At 38.1% G+C, this 20,376-nt stretch overlaps 1 long non-coding RNA gene across 1 annotated transcript in view; it reads right to left on the reverse strand.

Annotated features, from left to right (window-relative positions):
• The window catches only part of LOC306997002, a 162,807-nt gene that overhangs the window by 16,345 nt on the left and 126,086 nt on the right, over nt 1-20,376 (reverse strand). The gene's annotated exons all lie outside the window — the stretch shown is intronic.

Raw genomic sequence — 20,376 nt, forward strand, 5'->3', positions numbered from 1 at the left:
TATATGTTTTTAATACCTTTTTTTTTGACCTTGTAAGACCTGTTTTTGACCTATTATGCTTTTTTACTTTTTCAACTTTCTTTAGTGTGTAATGTTGCTTTTTGAGCATGAAAAAGGTCCGCAAAGTCACAAGCACAAAGTCTCTCCAGCGGGAGTTATTCTCTATCAGTGTTACTCTTTCTGAGAGTATTGTAGTCTTGAGTTTTCTTCCAGGAACAAACACTTCACATCAGGCCTTGCCCCTTTTGTGTCTATGTCTTAGGCGGGAATTATTTAAATAAGGGATACTATTTAAATAATTCCCACCTAAGACATACGCACAAAAGGGGCAAGGCCTGGTTGAGTAATGATAGTAGTGTGTAGTTGTCATGTCCAAGACAAGAGGCGCTGTTTTTTCCACCTCGAATCTAAACCCCTTTTTAGGCCTTCCTATGGTGACTGAAAACATTTAGTTAAAATGTATTTTTTGACACAATTCCTGAGCCGTACAACCACAACCTATTGCTGTGCTCTCATCAATTATCTAACGACTGCTTGCTGAACCATGCAGTCCGATGTATGTCAGATGTTATAAATGACACAGTTATAACTGTAAGAGGGGTATACATATATTACCAGTGTGAAACATCCTGCACAAGTCATGCTTGCGAAGGTAGTTCTAGTTGATCAGCTTGTTCTTCTTGACTACACTGTAAAAAATGATTGTGATTTTAATGGTAAAAGACTGTAACAATGCTACAGTGAAAAACTGTTAATTGGTAAACAGAAAGTTTCCTTACTATATACGGTAAATAACTGTGATCGATCTAATGGTGCATTTAATGTAATTTTACTGTAAAATGGCGTTAAATTGACAGTTTTTGAAAGTGAAAAAGAAAAACTCATTGTATAATTTACAGTGAAAAAACGTAAATTGACATTCCCACAATGCCCTGCATGACTTTTCACATTTGATGTATTTTTGTTGAAATTACTGTTTCTTCATAGTTTTCTTAGTTTTTTCTAATCAGTACATTAGGGTTTTATGTTACATTTAATGTTGTTAAATTAATGTTTATTCCATTTGAATTTCATGTTCATGTTTGTGTGAATGACACTGTGCAGCTTATTAGTAATAATTTTCTTGTGGAAGAGCTGCTTGTGATGAGCTTTGATTGATCATGTGACTCTCATCACTGCTGTGATTGTTGGTTGTCAGTGTGGTACAAAACAGATATTAATACCTCAATAGGTCGGTAAATTAACATTATATCAGATAATGAAATACGGTTTATTACTGTAAATTTAAAATTAAGTCTGTAAAACATAAATTGTTGCTACCGTAAATACGGTAAATTACTGGCAACCACAGCTGCTGGTATTTTACTGTAAATTTAATGGATTTCTTTTCTTCTTTTTTTTTTACAGTGTATCGTTATTGGACCTGGGCTTGAACTGATATGGCAAAATTGTGGTAAGTGGCGTTACATTTCCATCACACACTCAATAGACCAATCACAACAGACTGAGGCCGGCTGACCAATCAGAGCAAGCTCTGCTTTTCGGAAGGCTGTGTTTTAGAGAAACCGAAACAAAAACAGAGCATTCAGACAGAGGGTGAAAACAGGTGCTGCAACAATGTCAAATTATAAGAAAAATTTGTTTTGTTTTTTACATTAAATGATGTAAACATAGTCTAGTAAATCCCATAACAAAATTATGAACTTGTAAATAAGCATAATATAGGACTCCTCAACATATCTGAGGAGTGAATTTACTTGAAACTGAATCTTCCGGTGATGATGACAGACTTTTCTCTGGTGACATTGGCTAAGACAAAGTGATTAAACACCAAATGACTAAATTAAATATTAATAATTATATTAAAAACACAAAGTACCATAGTTAAACAAACATACTTTATAATGAAGGGTTAACATCGCAAATGGTGTCTCAAAACTGTCCGTTTAACAAAGAATGACAAAGACGCAATCGAATAGTAATGCGGTTTCGTGAAGCAGAACATTTCTGACTTCTTTACAAATGTATGTAGACTTTCATCTGTGCTGGCGAGTGCTAATGTCTGCAGAGATCCAAATCTGATGATGATTAGTCATGCTCGCATTTCCATTCAAGACCCATTTTCACACACTGGGCTCTGCATTAAAATGAAACAAGAGTGTACCCCTCACATTATGCAGTCACAAAGAATGAGAGTTATTCCTGACACACAGCTTCTGTTTTTGAAAGGGAACCAAATTAGCATTCAGCCTCTGATAAAATGTCATTCTGGGACTCAGCCATCTTCATAATACTATAATTAGTATTTAATACGTATTATCATCTTCTCTTGATGAGATAACTGCATTTATTAAGAAATCTGCCTTGGCCACCACTGGTAGCCAGTGATTCCAGTTTTAAGATATTACCTTTTTAATGGAATTGGTGCTTGGAATTATGGGAAGCCTTTGTATCGAAAGCCAGAGCTGTGCGTGTAAACCTCACTCCCCTGGCCTCAAGAGGTGCGTTAGCGACTGGCGCTAGAGGCTGCGGTTTTTACCAGAAACGCCAGTTTGAATCCTGCTTGTAGCGTGGCGAGTAGGACCAGAGGGATCATATTGGTGCCGTGGCCCGGATGGGAGTGAGGTTAGGGAGGGTGAGTGTAACTGAGGCAAGCTAGTAAGAGCTGTGTGAGTAAACCTCACTCCCCTGGCATCAAGTGGCGCAATTGCGACTGACGTTAGACAGGTGCAGCCTTTAGCGCTCTTGTTAGCGTACCCACCTCCCATGCCAGAAAAGCCAGTTCGAATCGCGCTCTGAGGGGTGCGAGTAGGATGTAATAACTTTTTGTCACAAAATAATAATAAATAAAAAAACTGTAATCCAGTGGTACTTAACTGGTTTTGCTTCAGATTTTACATTGGATATCAAGTGGCGATGCAACACACTACCAAAATCCTTCATTGTACAAAGATACACAAACACATCCCTAAAACTAAGCCTTGAAATATATTACATAATTAAACACGTCTATTTTTGTTGTACTAGATTTTGTACAAACTTACACAATTTGATTCACACAGAAAAAAAGGTCCACCCCTAAACAACACTCAATGGGGTGCAAAAGATCATGTGAAAACATACAAAAGAGATTGTATGAATTCAACATTAATTCGTTGACACGTAAAATAGTTACAAATTGACTTATAAATTGAGTGTGTTTTCAGTTAATATTGCCATGAACATGAACAATATCCCTGAAAAAAAAATCATTGAATATGGCTGAGCGCACAGCGGTTTGTGACAACAACAGATAACAGAAGTGTTTTCTCTGCCCCTTTTAAAAGTGAACCTACAGCAATTTATTTTGCTATCCAAACTATGCTTTATTATTAGTTTCATTATTTGTAATCATCATTGTCATTTCTTTGCTGTCCGAGACCCACCAATAATTGCAGATGTTGGCAAATACTTTGTTGACCAAACATAACATAATCATTCTGTTATGCCAAAGAATAAGTGGTGACAGGTTTTTACAAAAGGTGTTATTCGCTTACAAGAGCAAAATATATTTTATGCTTTTTAACCACACACAAAATAAATCAACAAAGGATCTACGTGCCTCTATCTGTTTTTGCAAAAATCCAAAAGAAACATACCTATTGATACAATTCACTGCAGTTTCCAGCTGATTTAAACACCAGTATCAATAAAACACTAACAACTTGTATTCATTTTCATTCAAATTATGATTACAGGCTAGATTATTTAATAATAAAGAATTACTTTCGTACAACTTTCGTACAATACTATGTTATGACCTCGAAATGCTTTGGAGCGCACAGGAGTCCTGCGAAACTTGTAGGAGCAAGATGAAATTACATGGTTGCTTCAGCAAATGTGTTTTTATCTCATGTTTTCTTTTTTCTTAAAACTATTGGTTAGATTTAGGGTTTGGTTTAGTATAGGCGATACATTATTTACAAACGCGATAGACCGTTAACCTTTTAGCGACAATTACAGAAAATGTAATTTCCAAATTGACACAATCATACAACCAATGTAATAAATGTTGCCTGATTCATGTTCATCTGTTTAGGATAAAACTGAACACGTTATTAGCACAACTCACTGGACATTTCACTTTATAAGTGTCACGAAACGTGCAAGCAGCAACATAATATAATTTTGCAGAAATGTCGCCACAGGCTTGTTTTTCCAATGAGCCAGGGTTGAAAGAAAAATACTATTGTTTGTGACAAAATGAAATGTGTGTGAGTGTCTTGGTAAGTTGAAAGCACAGAGTTCATCCCCCTTTAAAGATCATCTATAACCTTGCAGTCCTCTAGAGAATGAAAGGAAAATGTGCCCTTTCTGCAATGGGGAAATTGCTTGTGAAAAGCCAATGACAGAATTCTAACCTTGGCCACATTCGAGATCCCCTCGACCAGCCAGTCCACTGTCAGAACTGATAGAATCAACAGCATTGTGTGTGGGTTTGATTGACAGGTCAGGAGGAGACATCTATCTGAGGTAAAGTGGAGTCCCAGGATGTGACACACACAGCCATGGGTAAAAACAGCAGCCTTTGAGATGCACGTAACGCCTACAGGCCTGGCAAAAAGAGTGCTGTGAAAAACAGATAAACAATCTGCACTGATAATAAACAATATGCATCCATTCTGCATTATAAATAGTCTCCGATTTGAGATTGGGTCTTAGATTTTCAGAAACTGGGAAAAGCATGTGGCTGCACACTTATTAAAATGTTTTTTTTTTATAGCGAATAGTTTATCCAATTTTGTAACGCTCTAAATGTTTTGTCATATGTCTGAAAATAAGAGCAGAAATGATGTCAAGTGTCTTTCATCACCGATTAAATGTATTTAGTACCACTAAAATCACAACAATAATTAGTACAGTTGGCACTAGAATACTTAAAAAAAAATACTGTATTTAAAAATTCTAAGAGCCATATTATCATCATTATAGTGAACTAAATCTATTTAAAAAAATTGGTTACTTGGAGTAAAAAAAAACTGACATACAGTATTGTAAAATATATTTAATAGAAAACGTATTCTTATTTAACCTGCCAATGCAACATTTCACTTTATGGAATAAAATATGACTTAGAGTAAAAAAAAGTAGTTACAAATTTAAAATTAAAATTGAAAATCGAAAAAAAATATATATAATAGAACCCAGTTTTGACCCAGGGATTGTGCAGTAAACATTATCATTAACAGTACCTCCCCATTAGATTTTGATTTACACAAATAAGACATTGAATTTTCAAGAAATTATGTCATGCAGTATGTGCACAAAAAAAAATTGTGTGAAAACAGCATATATCTGAATACTGTACTTTTACAGGAATCTTACAATCTTCCCCGCCATTGACGGAATTTTCAAAGAAGGAATGAAACAATGATTCCCCGCCATTGAGGAATTTGACGTGTTTTCACTGTTAAATGGTAGGGGGCGCTACGACACATCTTCTGAAAGAGTACAACATCTACGGATCAAAAGACATGTGAAGCCATGCAATTGTGAAAATGATCAAAAACGCTGGCGGTGGCTGCCAACTTTTTTTTGCGGCAACTTTTAACAGCGTTTACAAAAAAATAGCTGCCAGCCACCGCCAGCATTTTTGAGCATTTTCACAAAATTGTCATGGCGTCCAGAATATTGTGTTTTGTGAATATCTGAGTGAGCAGAGCCTTCTGATGTCCTGGGTCGACATTTAATTCGGTGACTTTTGACGGTTTTGGTTTATATGCTGTTTAACGTTTCATTTATATGCTGTTTAACGTTGATGACCGCGTTATTTTACATATGCATCTGCTTACATTGCCATCGCTTGTTTCTGCTTCTTTTTCACATGTGTTTGATCAGGAGATTCAGTAGTCTTGCAGAAGATGTGTAATAGCGCCCCCTACCGTATAACAGTGAAAACATGGAAAGCCTGACATTTCCGTCAATGGCGAGGAAAGAGTAAAAAAAAAAAAACACTGGCAGGGAAATATCGCAGAAATAAGCAATATTTTTAATTGAATTTAATGTTTTTTGGATTGTTTGTATGTTTTAGGGGTCGCTGGTATAGGACTCTAAAGAGCAATCTGCACTTTTGCTCTGTAGTAGTCGGTTGTTATGCACAGCACAGCACAAATATCCACAATACGTTCCTCAGTACATATTTACATCAGTTTATCAGGGTACCAAAATAATACATTAAACATTAGCATCTTGCTGTGTATTTGGACAGAAGGCCACTGTGTTCAAACAGTCTCCCCCAGGAGAATATCTAAGGCTTATTCTGAAAGTGCCGCCCACAGGAGGTTTGGGATCAACTCGAGCGCCCAGTCTAATTTGACGCTTGCCTCGTCACTCACTTTGGAGTGTCACAACCCCTCCAGATGTACATCCTCTCCGCCGACTCTTCATTGAATATGCTTAATTCATTACCGGCCCCTACAATTCCCACGCTTTCTCTGGAGATTCGTCCGTGGCTGACTGTATAATCCACATATGTGTTGACTGCCGTCTGTTTATGGCAGGACGCTGTCTGTTAAAAGGGTCAGTGTGATTACTCTTGTCAAAGGAGGTTAGTAGCTGTCAAGCTTGCATCCAGGCCAACTGTTTGGGGTTCTGTCCATGGCTCCTGGGGCCTGCAGAAAGCCCTTGCCTGAGTCTCTCGACTCAACCGTATGTCAGCTTCTGTGGTTGATTGACTATTTATGAGTGAGAGAAGTACATTTGTGGTTTGATTGAAAACACAGTCATTTTAGAGTAGCAGCCATGCATATACTTGTAGAATGACAGTCCTACTAGTCATTTCATTGGCCGTAATTAACAGCCTTCAGGTAATCTGTAATTACAAAACTGAGACTAGGAAAGGAAATAGTGACAAACATGTCTGAAGTGAATCAAAAGCCATACTTTAGAAACTATAGACAAAGTAATGAAAGGTTCGAGACCGGCCTGTAATTGACTAATTCTGTAGGATCAAATTGTAAGGGTTTAATAATAGCCAGCTTAAACGTTTTCAGTACGTATCCCAAGAAAAAGATGAATTATTGATATTAAGAAAATGATATATGACCTCTGGAAGCATCTCTTTCAATAGCTTGGTCGGTATAGGGTATTAATGTTGTTAATTTAGATGATTTAATGAGTTTAGACAATTCTTCCTCTCCTATAGCAATGAATGATTTTCTTCAGAGACACTACAATGCACTGTCTGGTGCGATACTGCAGTCAATGGTTGCATGGTTTTAATTTTCTCTCTAATATTATGAATCTTGTAAGTAAAGAAGTTCATAAAGTCATTACTGCTGTGATATTTGGAAACGTCTGGGGTTGAAGTTGTATTTCTCATTAATTTTGCCACTGCTTCAAATAAATACCTAAGGTTGTGTTTGTTTTCCTCTAGGAGGGTCAAACAATAAGCAGATAGCAGTTTTTGAGGACTGCATGCAATCGTGCTATCTTTCCATGTAATGCGAAAAACCTCTGCTGCACTTCGTTTTTCTGGCTGCTCTCTTGAGGCCCGAGTGTGCTCATTGTACCACGGCGTTGGACTATCTTTTTTCATTTTCTTTAAGCGCAAAGGAGCAACTTTGTCTAAAGTGCTGGAAAAGAGAGAATCAATAGTTTGTGTTGCAACATCGAGTTCTTCTAAGCTGTCTGTGATGCTGAGGAGATTAAACTGATGAGGAAGATTATTTATAAAGCAATCTTTATTGGTTGAAGTGATAGTTTTACCATATTTGTAACCAGGAGTCAGTTTTGCAGGAGTATACACGAGACTAGATAATGGTCCGAGATGAGAAGGCTAGATGATCCGTTGACAGAGAAGGTTACGCTAAACATGTGACAGGCAGTCCGTCAGCTTGTCTATTTCCCTGCATTTATGACATGTGAAACCCTCGTCGCTAACAGAGGAGGCTACGCTAACCATGTGGCAGGCAGTGCAAGTGCCAACAGGAGAAGATGACATGACTCGCCGTGTTTGTTGACTGATCCGACTCACCACAGTTGTCAGATGGACTCGTAAAAGGCGCGAGAGAAAAAAGACTGAAAGCACGGATGGCAGGTTAACAGGCTAGCGGAATGCTAACGCATTGTACTAGCCACACCGTTTAGATTAAAGCTAGTGGTTGCAGATTAATGTGACAGACAAGATAATATCAGATATATTGGGATGATTAAGTTATATTAAGCAATATAAAGAGCAGGGAAAGATAGGAAATAAAGTTATACGGAGCAACACTAGCAATCCACTCATGCAGACAGGGAACTGCTGTGCAACACTGAACACTTTATATGAATGAATATGAATTAAAAGTGCAGTGTAAATCGACAAATAGCCATAGGCGGAGTGTGTGTGAGGCTGGCCATGGACTTGAGACTGGCATGGGATATTCTCACTCAAACCACTGCTTCTGATTGCTTTTAGAAAGAAAAGCTGCCCATAACTGCTGGTCTAGGATTAGTTTTCTCCGTAATAATAGCATATTGGCAAAGCAGATTTGGTGTTTGTGCTCTTGAGAGCACCAAAGGTTTCTATTTACAAGGTGTTTTGCAGCGTTAGGCAATGTAGCCAATAACAATTATAGCTATCGATTTCTTGAATGCAATGGCCAATCAGACGTGTTTAAGTTAAAATGGCAGAGTTTTTGTCCAGTGCTGAGCTCACAAAAACTCTCTTTATAAATTAACAAACAAAATGTAGACATTATGTAGGCTAAATAAGAGATTAATTTTGCAGTCAGCTTCATTGATTATAACGGAACTTCGTGAGCTGGTGATGAATTAAGATGAGTAACAGCTTTTCAGTGATTACAAAAGGAGCTCTCTTTGCGCACTTTCTAGGCGATATGTAATCCATTTAGAACTTTGTGCTTCAAATGTCTGATATACTTGCTTCAAAACAGGATTAAGTGATTGCAAACGATCCACAAATTCTCTCTCTGCGGGTGCTTAACAAACAACTCTTCTGTGGCAGATCTCAGTGAAACAAATATCAGGCCTGTGTTCAGATGCAGCCACTGCCTCAACCAGTAAGTGACATTTACAACTAAACCTGTAGAATATGAGAACGTGAATTTGAGAATATTCTTCTCTCTGGAGTGCCTGCATGGCTGCACGAACTGTAAGAAACAGACTTCAGTGTGTAGAGAGCAGAGAGAATCGGGGAGTGTTAATGGGAGCTCCGCAGCCAGGCAGTCACTCTGACCTTGGTGTAATCTCACTGACCTCATGAATGATTGATAAATAAATATGAAACTCAAGTCGTCTTCAGAGGCCGAAGGATCTAATCTCATCAGGAGCATCAGTGCGAGTGCCTGCGCAGCCTGGCCTGAACCGGACCTGTTTGTTCTTGCTGATTAAATGACAGCAGATGAACTGTCTGCCAAAGATGGGCTGACCACGACCAAAGCATTCACCGCTTTGATTCGTCACTGTCACAAATGTTAAAGGGACAGTTTACAGTAAATGACATTTTTAAGTCAAAAAAAGGAGGACACTTTTAAATCTAGTTTAAAACAGACGTGCCGAGTTCTAAGAAATGTACTCTTTGTGTTCATGTTTTTTAAAGCTAGACACTACAGGCAAAAACAGTAAAAAAACAGTTTTAACAAATAAAAAAACAGTTTTTATTAGTGTAGTGTTGTGAGTAGTGGAAAGAAAACCTCCAGCATACTCTTTTAAGTGAATCTTTTATAGAACTTTATCTGCTTGCGTCTATTTGGGATGTTCATTTATAATTTTCCTGATTTTATACAACATTTTATTCCTAAAAAAGTGATAAAAAGAGATTTCGAAAATCCCCTCTGTAAAAACCTTTACTAATATGTGACCCTGGATCACAAAACAGTCACAAGTCGCACCGGTATTTGTGGCAATAGCCAGCAATATTGTATTGGTCAAAATTATAGATTTTTCTTTTATGTCAAAAATCATTGGGATAAGTAAAGATCATGTTCCATGAAGATATTTTGTGAATGTCCTACCGTAAATATATAACACATTTATTTTTGTGAGTGAATGCAGCACAATTGCGAACATAAATGGACAATTTTAAAGGAGATTTTCTCAATGTTTCGATTTTTTTGCACCCTCAGATTCCAGATTTTCAAATAGTTGTATCTCGGCCAAATACTGAAATGTCCTAACAAACCATACATCAATGGACAGCTTATTTATTAGACTTTCAGATGATGTATAAATCTCAATTTCAAAAAATTGACCCATGTAACTGGTTTTGTGGTCCAGGGTCACATAAAAAAATAAAAAATAAAAAATAAACATGAATTTTTTACCTGACTTCATCCAATGTCAATATTTTTGTAATAGAAATATATGCAAATTAGTGCATATTTAACTAGATACCCCCTCATATGGTGTTCTTCGGTCATTTTGTTTTTCACTTCAGCAATAATCTGCCAAAAGTTGTCTTTGAAAAGAGATCAAACTCAAGTCTGGGCTCTAAAGCTTTCAAGATTTACGACAGTTGGACATTGGACATTTAATTGATAAAAAAAGAAAAAGAAAAAAAAAAGGTAATTTTTGACCGACATGCGAAAAGCATGAGGGTTAAATATAACATTCCAGAAACCTTGTAATACATAAATGTTTGATACTTGGCATATCTTCACAGTTTGATCTTCACATGGGATTTGTCACTGGTTACGTGTACATTAGTGTTTTGTTGTGATAATTGTGCTGTTACTGCAGTTAGATTTCATGTAAACATACAGCTCAAAGTGTTAAAAATCCCCACGGTTTCTCGGTTTTAAGAAAGCAGGAGACTCTAATACAGAAAAATATAGGACACGCGTTAGATAAGCTTCCACAGCACAAATATATCTAAATCAGTGTATTCACAAACATCTCCGCTCGAAAAGAAAAGTATTGCCTTACAGATACAGACAGATATGCCCTCTAGACAAAGGGTTACTGACTTAACAAAATTCAGCACCACTGTTGTTTTGCTTTAAGCTTAATTCTAAAACCTCAGCACTTATCTGGGATTCTATTCTACGGCCCTCGACAAGTGCTTTAAAATAACTTTTGTTCTTAGACAATAGAAAGCGTTGAGCTGACTTGTTAGTCAATACTAATTTCAGCCCTCAGCATGTGCTCTTCCACAAGATATTCCTCCATAGATTTTTCTTTATTTATTCTTGTCCACACTCTACATTATAAGGCCCAGAAGATAAATGACTCTTGTGTCTTTAGGTGTTAATATTACATTCAAATGACCTCTCAGAAGAGAACCACTGCCGAGTAGTGTGTAACCTAAAACCCTGGGCAGCATTATTCCATTCCAGGCCACTGTCTGACCTCCTCGATCACTCTTTTCAATGAAGCACCTCTACAGATGTACAGTAGTTAAATAATACCGATATGATTTGATTTAAAGGGAGGGTTGACTCAAAAACGAACAATTGCTACAATTTCTTCACCCTTTCCAGACCTGTATGACTTTATTTCTCCTATGGAATGCAAAAAAAGATGCTTTGAAGAATGTACAGTTTTTTTTTCCAAGCAATAACAGATTTCAAGCTTAAAAAATGACACAAAAGCACCATAAAAAAATCATTAATAGGGGACATACAGTAATGATTCGCACACACCTGAACATTATGAATGAAAACAAACAGAGTCTAAGGCAATCTGAAGAGAAAATGCAAAAGTGATGTTGCGTTATCACTTTTTATTCTGCGTTTAGACGAGCGTTATGGTGGGGAAATCTGCGTGCATATGGTGACGCAAAAGTGTGTGAAATTCGATGTAGTGTGCACTCCAGGCGGCTAGGTGGCAATATGAAGCACTGCCACACAACAACACCAAGTCTGCGCGCCTGCGTACAACCTTTCTTCTACTTCTCTCCCTAGTAGACTTTTGCGTTTTTACCCTTTAGACGGGAACGCGACAGTGGAGCGTTTTTAAGATTTTCACTCTGGAGGGTGGTTTCACTTTTTTGCGTTTTTAAGCCCCAAAAACGCCGTCGCCGTGTAAACGAAAGGCACATCTGATAAAATATTTGTAAGTTTTCACCCGCGAGCATTCTCGTGTAAACAGAGTCTAAGGGTCTGTGTGAAAACGACCTGGTTTTCAACTAAAAACGTAAAACGGTTTATGCGTTTTGGCCGGTCTTTTACACAACAACGGCGTTTTGGGTGCCTGAAAACGGGTTTCAAAGTGAGTAAAAACGGTCTCCGTGTAAACTACAAAAACATGAATCTCTGAAGACAAAGACGTCATGCACAGAGGTGTTACATGTTGTTCAGTCTACAGTGTTTCATCATCTAATGGCCTGGCTAGAATACTTTTAGTCGTTATCACGGATCATTGTGAACGGGGATCGTTTGACTATGGTGTCGTCTGTACGTGGAAATCTCCAAGGAAAAAATGTCTCCGTTTTAAGCATTTCGTTGTCATGTAAACTTACCCTTAGTGCTGTGACACTGGATCAACCGATTCAGACTCAAACAAATGATTTATAAACATATCTGTATATATTTTTACTATATAACTCGTAATTCTGGTTTAATCATATGGCTGTAGAAGACATAACATTTCGGATACGTTTATGGTCCTTTAGAAGCTTGAAAGCCTTTCAAGCCTTCAAGTCCCTATAAGACTACAATTCTTTTAACAGCTGTCCTTTTGTGTTCAACAAAAGAAAGAAAGTCATATAGGTCAGTTAAATGGGTCAGATGTAAAGGCAAAATTGTTCTAAAATTGACTTGTAATGGAAGGATGATAGATATTGGAATCTGTAAAAGTCCATTTTCTTGGACGGGTTTCTTGGGTGAATTAAAATTGAACAGGAAAGAACAGACAGAATGTTCTGATGGAAAAAGGTTTTTTTCCACCTAATTGCTTAATCGAAATGATGGCCAACAGAAAAGCAGAAAATAAAAACCAAATGATTAAAATGTACTTAATGAACTTAAATTAACTTTAACTGTAGAAGATGGAGTACACATAAAAAACTGAAACAATATTAAATATGAACACCTTTAAAACATAAACACTACTTTTTGGTGTCTACACATTTCAGACAGACTGTTTAGTCTTTCCATTAGGAGATTTTTTAGTGACTCTTTCTGCAAGTTATGCGGATACACCAGTAGGTTTTATAAGTGAGTAACTGAGTCATTAATTCAACTGATATGTTTAAGAACACTGATTTATTCAGGAATGAGAAAAAAAAGTGACTTTCTTTATAAACGAGGCATTGAATCATTCACTCAAGGAATTAGTTCAACTTCAATAAGCACTCAAAAAAATAAGCTGTTGAACGAACTTAATTAAATTAAAGAAAACTTTTCCACGAAATTGAATTACATTTTTCCGACAAAATCTAATTTGTTTGAAATGATTTGTTGTAATCTTGTTGTACGAACTTAAATTAATTTAGTCAATCATGCTAGATAAAGTTTAGTCAGGTTAGTTTTTGTCCTGCCTAAAATCGCCAACATTATAATTTTAGCTAATTTGACTCTACAATCACGTCTAATGCTAGATGTTACTAGTGTTCTATTTAATTAAAACCACTTTTTACATAATCATATTAAATATTACTTGTGCAGTTCTGCGAGTGAGGTTTAATGCAAATAAAGTGTATACTGAGTGCCCGCCCCACACCCCTAAACACAGTCTCACACAAATGAATTAAGTAAACTTCCGTTTTAAATACATTAGGTTGATTGAACAGAATTAAACTAAGTTGTGACAAAATATTAAACAATCGTGTTACTTTTGCTTATTTTAATTAATTCAATTTAACAAGAGGACAAAATTCATTTTTTGAGTGAGGCTACATTGGCTGAATCTAAAATCTCATACTATTTTTTTCTTAATATAATTGTATCAGGACTGTTAAAAATGAGTGAATACAATGAATATGGATGCATTAGATTATGTCTAATAGTGATACTTCTCTTGACACATACGTTTTTAACCTAGGAAAGAATGTGATTTCAGACGCAGCCCTCTTCTTTGCTGACAAGGACGGGACAACCTGTCACTCACTCGAGATCGACCTATAGCAAACAATAACAATCCAACCATCCAATCAATTCCTAATGGATAAAATCAAGTCCCACCCTACATTTGGTCTTGTTTAAGAAGCTGTTTCACTCGGATATACATCACAATACAGGGAATATAGAAAACACTATTGCAACTTCCATTTCATGCCAACTTTAGCTCCAAAAGCTGATGAGATAATAATAAATCTTTTCAGTGTAAATGAGAACCAGTGTCTAAATGATACACTAAATGTGCACAGTTTACAGAGTGAGAGAGTTTTAATTAGGATGGCTAAATGTAAACAAACATCTCCAGTTTAAGCATTGAAGATTTTGCACACATGCAACATGTATTCTTGCCTAGCGATGCACAAGTCCTCAAATCAGCGGCACAGTTGATTCAAGGTGATAGCTGCAGTGACTAGCACACACTGACCTCTCTTTTCCCAAAACTGTCAGCCCTGGTGTTCTCCATAAGCGGCCTGCTTGCTTGCTCCCTTTTTGTCTCCGCAACCTCTCCTCTGTCCTTCTTCCGGGCTTATTACAAATGAGCGTGACAGCCGCACAGAAAATGGGCCCATCAGTTAGCGGCACTAGAGTGTAGATATGATGGATGATGAGAAAGTTCCCCTCTAAACTTGGGGGTCTGACCTTGTTGCTGGTAATGTTACACGTGCCCTGCCCTTTTACAGATAAAGTCGCAACTCATCAACTTAGAGACCTAGATGGATAGAGCAAAATCAATCCTGGAGATTCGGTGCTCGGCCAAGGACATAACAATGCAGTAAATTCAAAAGGAGGGCGATTACCTGGAAACCACTTTGAGAATTTGAAGAGATATTGTTAAAAATTGACTTTTGTTTGACTGTACAGTATTTCACCACTTGAAGGTCTAAGTAAAAAACCTTGAGTTCTTCAGAACTTGACTGTCTTCAGAAGCCAAAATAACAGTCTATGGTCCCGTTTACTCTTGATTTATGTTTTGATGCATGCTATACCTTCCCCCCCCCCCCCCCCCCCAAGGAACCCCAAATATGAAAATATCAAACAGCAGTCTGATCTAATAATCCTGTAATACATAAGCTGAACATCTTTGATTTGCCTGTAGTCGCACGTACTGTACACTCTTAGGCCCTGTTTACACGAGAACGCTCGCGGGTGAAAACGTAAAAATATTTTATCGGATGTGCCTTTCGTTTACACGGCAACAGCGTTTTTGGGGATTAAAAACACAAAAAAGTGAAACCACCCTCCAGAGTGGAAATTAAAAACGTTCCACCGTCGCGTTCCCGTCTAAATGGTAAAAACGCAAAAATCTGCTAAACAGTGAAGGCGTGTTTACGTCACAGGCATGCACCAGTACAGGAAAACAACAAAACATTATCAAACAAAAATATAGCATTAATTTCATTTTTAAAAAATAAAAAAAATCTGTCATTTTTGAGCGACATGCGAAGAGCGCCGAGGGTTAAAGCAGCAGCTTTACGGTATTAAACATGAAAAACTGTGTCCCTTTCAGTGCTTCACATTGCCACCTAGCCACCTGGAGTGCACACTACATCGAATTTCACACACTTTTGCGTCACCATATGCACGCAGATTTCCCCCCAATAACGCTCGTCTAAACGCAGAATAAAAAGTGATAACGCAACGCCACTTTTGCGTTTTCTCTTCAGATCATTTCCGTGTAAACATAGCCTTAGAAAAAAGAAATGGCACAAAAGCTGTCAGTGGGAAGGAACCATTTTAAAAGGTTACAATATGTACACTTCTGGTACCTTTGAGGTACAAATATGCACTCTTTGGGTACTTAGTGTACTTTTTGACCACCCCATTGACAGCGTTTGTAGCTTTTTTTTTCTGAGAGTATATGTTGATGTGTAGAATACATTAAAAGTACCAGGGACCTTCGCTTTAAACAGACAACGAAATTCAATCACAGATGGTTTCTGTAGACGCATTTGAGGGCAGCTTTGAGGTCGCGTGCTATAAGAGGTGCAACTGCTAGTGAGATGAATGGATTACAGACTTCCTTTGGGGCAACAGCCACAGTCAAGTGAACCAGTTAGAGCTGGTTTCTCCATAGTTAAAATAGTATGCAATCAGTTCTGTAGCAGGCAACTGTAAGTGTGCTGTGTATGAACTTTATCCTGTCTGTTTGAAGCATGCTCAAATAGCCAAATGACTGTAACGTTTTTTGAAAGCCCGTCGTTCACTTGTTTATACGGTTATATGAAAGATCCTCTTTACAAGCTTTTTTTGATGCTGGAAGGATTTCATGTAAGAGTTCTCGATGAGACATCTCGTTTATTATTCATCATGTAAATGTACACTGTCATTGCCAGTGAGCCGTAGAATAGCAGTAATAGCCATCATCTGATCTATTATTCATAATCAGCAATTTGCATAAGCAGCAGTACGGTCTCCCAAATGACTATGTTAAAGCCACGGTCAGGTGATCCTGATAGAGGTGCTAACTCTACGGCTCTTTCGCAAACATTAAAGGAGCACTGGGGCGGACATGCTGGTGCTCAACGACTAGGCGAGCTTTTGATTTTTGCTGCGGCTCGTTCGTTTTATCACCCGCCGACACCTCCTGTATTTGAATGTGCGCTCAAGCTTTGTCACTGCTGGAGGCTGTGTGTTGCCTCATTGATGGCTGTAGTGAAAGACCAAAACACGACAAAAACAAGCAGAGAACTTTAGAGACTCAGTCAGACTTTCTCAGGTCAATGTCAGGCCTTTCATCTCATCAAAAGCAGATTCGTGATGTTTTTCCCTCTCTTATATGTTCTGCTTAAGGAAACCATGCTATTTTCTTTCTTGCGTTGGAATATTTACCATCGAAATAGGAAGTTGGGGCATGACATACAGTATCATAACAATGGGCTTTGCAGTGATGGTCTACTTTTGTAGGCCAACCCAGAAGTTAGAATCACCCTGGTTCCCTCGACAAAAAAAAAACAATAGGATCCATTGGCTTTTGGATTATTGCAGAAAATAAGTCCTCTGACCATCAAAAGTTTATGATTCTGACCTGTTTTGTCCACATACCTTATTTCAGGCATTTAAGCAAAAACCCATAAAAAAACTGGAAGTGCTAAAATGGTACTTTATTTTAGGGTTTTGGCCCACAAATCCCAACGGCACTCTATTGGCTTCTAAGAGTGAACTATTTGCCGATAGGGGCTTTCGCACAGGGTAGGTCTAGGAACTTAGTTCTAGGATCTAGCCATCAGGGTGGTTCCCCGAGAACTAATGATCTTCTTATGGCGCTTTTCCACTGCATGGTACGGTTCGGCTCGGCTCGCTTCGCTTTTCCACTGCATGGTACGGTTCGGCTCGGCACGGTTTGGCTCGCTTCGCTTTTCCACTGCATGGTATGGCTCGGCTCGGCTCGGCACGGTTCGGCTCGCTTCGCTTTTTCACTGCGTGGTACGACTCGGCTCGGCACGGCTCGGTTCGCTTTAGCTCGGTTTGCTTTTACACTGCAGTTAGTACTGCTTCAAAGTTGGTGGGATTATAGACTGATCGTTATAGTTTATCCGCTTCTCGGCAACCAACGAGAGGAACGTCTGCACTACGTCTGCACTACGTCCACTGACCACGATTCAGCCATATCTTTTTTGAAAGTTTTTTTTTCTTTTTTTTCTTCGAGCAAGTCAAGCAAGTAGTTTAAAAACAGGTGCTACATTGGTGGCTGTTACTGGCTATTTAAATCTAGCGGGTTTGGTGTCTCGTGTCGTGTAAATACAATGACGCTGGTAGGGATGATTCTGTCTGACCAATAAGTGATCTGCAGTGTTTTCACGTCACATTTTAGTATTGGTATGGTACACTTGAAACCTCAACAGAGGTGGTACCATTTAAAGCGAGCCGTACCGTACCGTACCGTACCATGCAGTGGAAAAGTGCCACATAGTGAGCCGTACCGAGCCGAGCCGTACCGTACCATGCAGTGGAAAAGCATCAAAGCGTGCCGTACCGAACCATGCCGTACCGTACTATGTAGTGGAAAAGTGCCATCAGGAACATTTTCCTGGTTACATTCAAGTGATCTAAGACAAGCTTGTTGTTGTGACTTTTATTTTAACGGCGCGGCGGACCTTTATTTTGACTGCGCTGAGAACGCCAGCCAGAGCGCTCGCATTCTCCGTGTTCATTACGAACTGTCTGACAGTCCTGTCTAATACGTTATTAGATAGAACTGTAATACATAGAAAGTAGACAGTATAAAGGTATTAGCGTATGCCGTGTGGTTGATGTCCAGTGTTGCTAACTGAGCAGAACTACATCATGCTTCGCTTGGTCCCCTTAAAGTTGCGTTGGATTTTCTCCTCAGCGTAAAGGTCAAGAGGCTCACTGTTTTCCCATGTTCGTAGAGTTAGTGTGTGGTGTTTACACAGTAATAAAAAAATAAAAAAAAGGCAGGTGCTGGTGTTTCGCGTGCGTTCGGCCAATCAGCGCTAACGTCACTGGTTGTTTCTATAGTGCTGGTTTAGACCTGACTCTGAAGTAGGAGCGAAATTAGTTCCTCCAAAAGGAGTTGCTAGAACTAAAATCGTTCCAAGTTCCTGTGGTGTGAACATGTCAAAAAACAGGTTCTTGCGTCAATAGTTCTTGGAACTATATAAAGGTTCCTCCGCTGCGAAAGCCCTTAATGCTGTTGCTACTGGTGGTATTAAGGGGGAACATATTCATTCTGTAGAACATTTGATTGGATAAACATTTGGAATACACCCCTAAGTGCATAAGAGTCAGCAATGTTTTTGGTATGTTTTCCAGAAAGAGAAAGACTGTATATTTGCATATCTGCTCAAGCTTTGTCTATAGTACATGTAAGAGCACATTAGCATATAGATACTAATAGACACAAACAAAGACACAAAACATACATTTTGAATGAATGGTGCATTGTGTACTGTGCTGCACTTTAACTGCCTTTTTTTCCAGAAGTGTGACAGTGGCTCAACTGTTTTCAAAATAATGTTGCTTTTCCCAGGGGCTCCTGCAGAACATGACCCATGGAGGAAAAAAGGTCTTAGGTCTTTTCTAAACATTTAAAATAGGAAATGCATTTCTGTCCTATACAGTTTATTTCCTTATAAATTATAAATGATCTCAAAGTTATAAGTCATAATACCTACTGTGCATTCACAACCAATACAAAACACAATATGGATTATTTAATAAATATTGTTATTTAGACAATGATCATGTGTACATGTACAAGTACTAATGTCATGGGGGTGGAAAAAATATATTTGAAAACGTATTTGTTCGCTGACAAAACTTTTGCGTTCCTCCAATAAACATTGCATACATTTGCAAAACATAATTGATCTCTTGGGAAAGCAAACATTTTGCGTGCGAACACTTCTCAGGGGAACGCAAAGCACTTGTGAGAGAATGCAAAAGCATTGACAATTTTTCAAAGCAATTTTTCATTAATCATACAATTTTTTACTGGATCTTTTTATGTAAGAGCTTTATGTAACTCGTTATTTTTAATAGTGCAGGGCTGTATAGCAGATCTAGGCAGGTGGTGCTGGGGAGGCGGAGGGCTAGAATACGAGTTAGTGTATTCCTTTGAATGAGTCGTGATTATAAAGGCATGTGGTAATGGAGAACTTATTCTCGTTTCTCGGGGAAATGCAAAACACTTGTGAGAGAATGCGAAAGCACTGACATAATTGTTCTCCCATCTCATACTGTAGTTTGTTTTTTTCAACACCACGCCCCTTTATAGGCTCAATACATTTGAAACATTTAGAATGACAATATTAAGATCTAAGTATTATTATTGTAATATTAAAATTATACATTTTAAATAAGTCATATACAAGTACAATTCAAATTCTTTAACTTTTCAACTTAAATGCAAAAATTCACCCCAATCATTCTAGAATGGTTAATTCAATATCAATATATATTGCAGAAAAACGAAATATCGCAATGCAATATCATTCAGGCCCAGCGAGAAGAGATGCACCTGGGCTTTGCACAACATGAGTGAATTGAAAACAGCTCCCTGTATTTTCCAGTGATGTTGGACACAAGATGTCCTGCAATAACTTTGTTTAGCCTTTTGCCCTGTGGCTGAGACTACACTAAAAACTGCTAGCTAATGTTATGGCTGCTCGGCCAAACAATCTGCTGACATCAAAGGGCATCTGACTGCTCCCACTGTTAGAACAAGAGTCTGACATTAAAACGTGTGTGGATGGACAAAAGAGTGCAAGCTCAGATCAAATCAATCACTTTTAACAGCCACTTGACTTGAATTTCATATTGGCTGCAACAGAACAGCACTGTGTGACCTCTTGCCGCTCAGTATTGTTTTATG

Source organism: Phoxinus phoxinus (genome assembly GCF_949152265.1).
Source record: "Phoxinus phoxinus genome assembly, chromosome: 4".
Taxonomy (NCBI): Eukaryota; Metazoa; Chordata; class Actinopteri; order Cypriniformes; family Leuciscidae; genus Phoxinus; species Phoxinus phoxinus.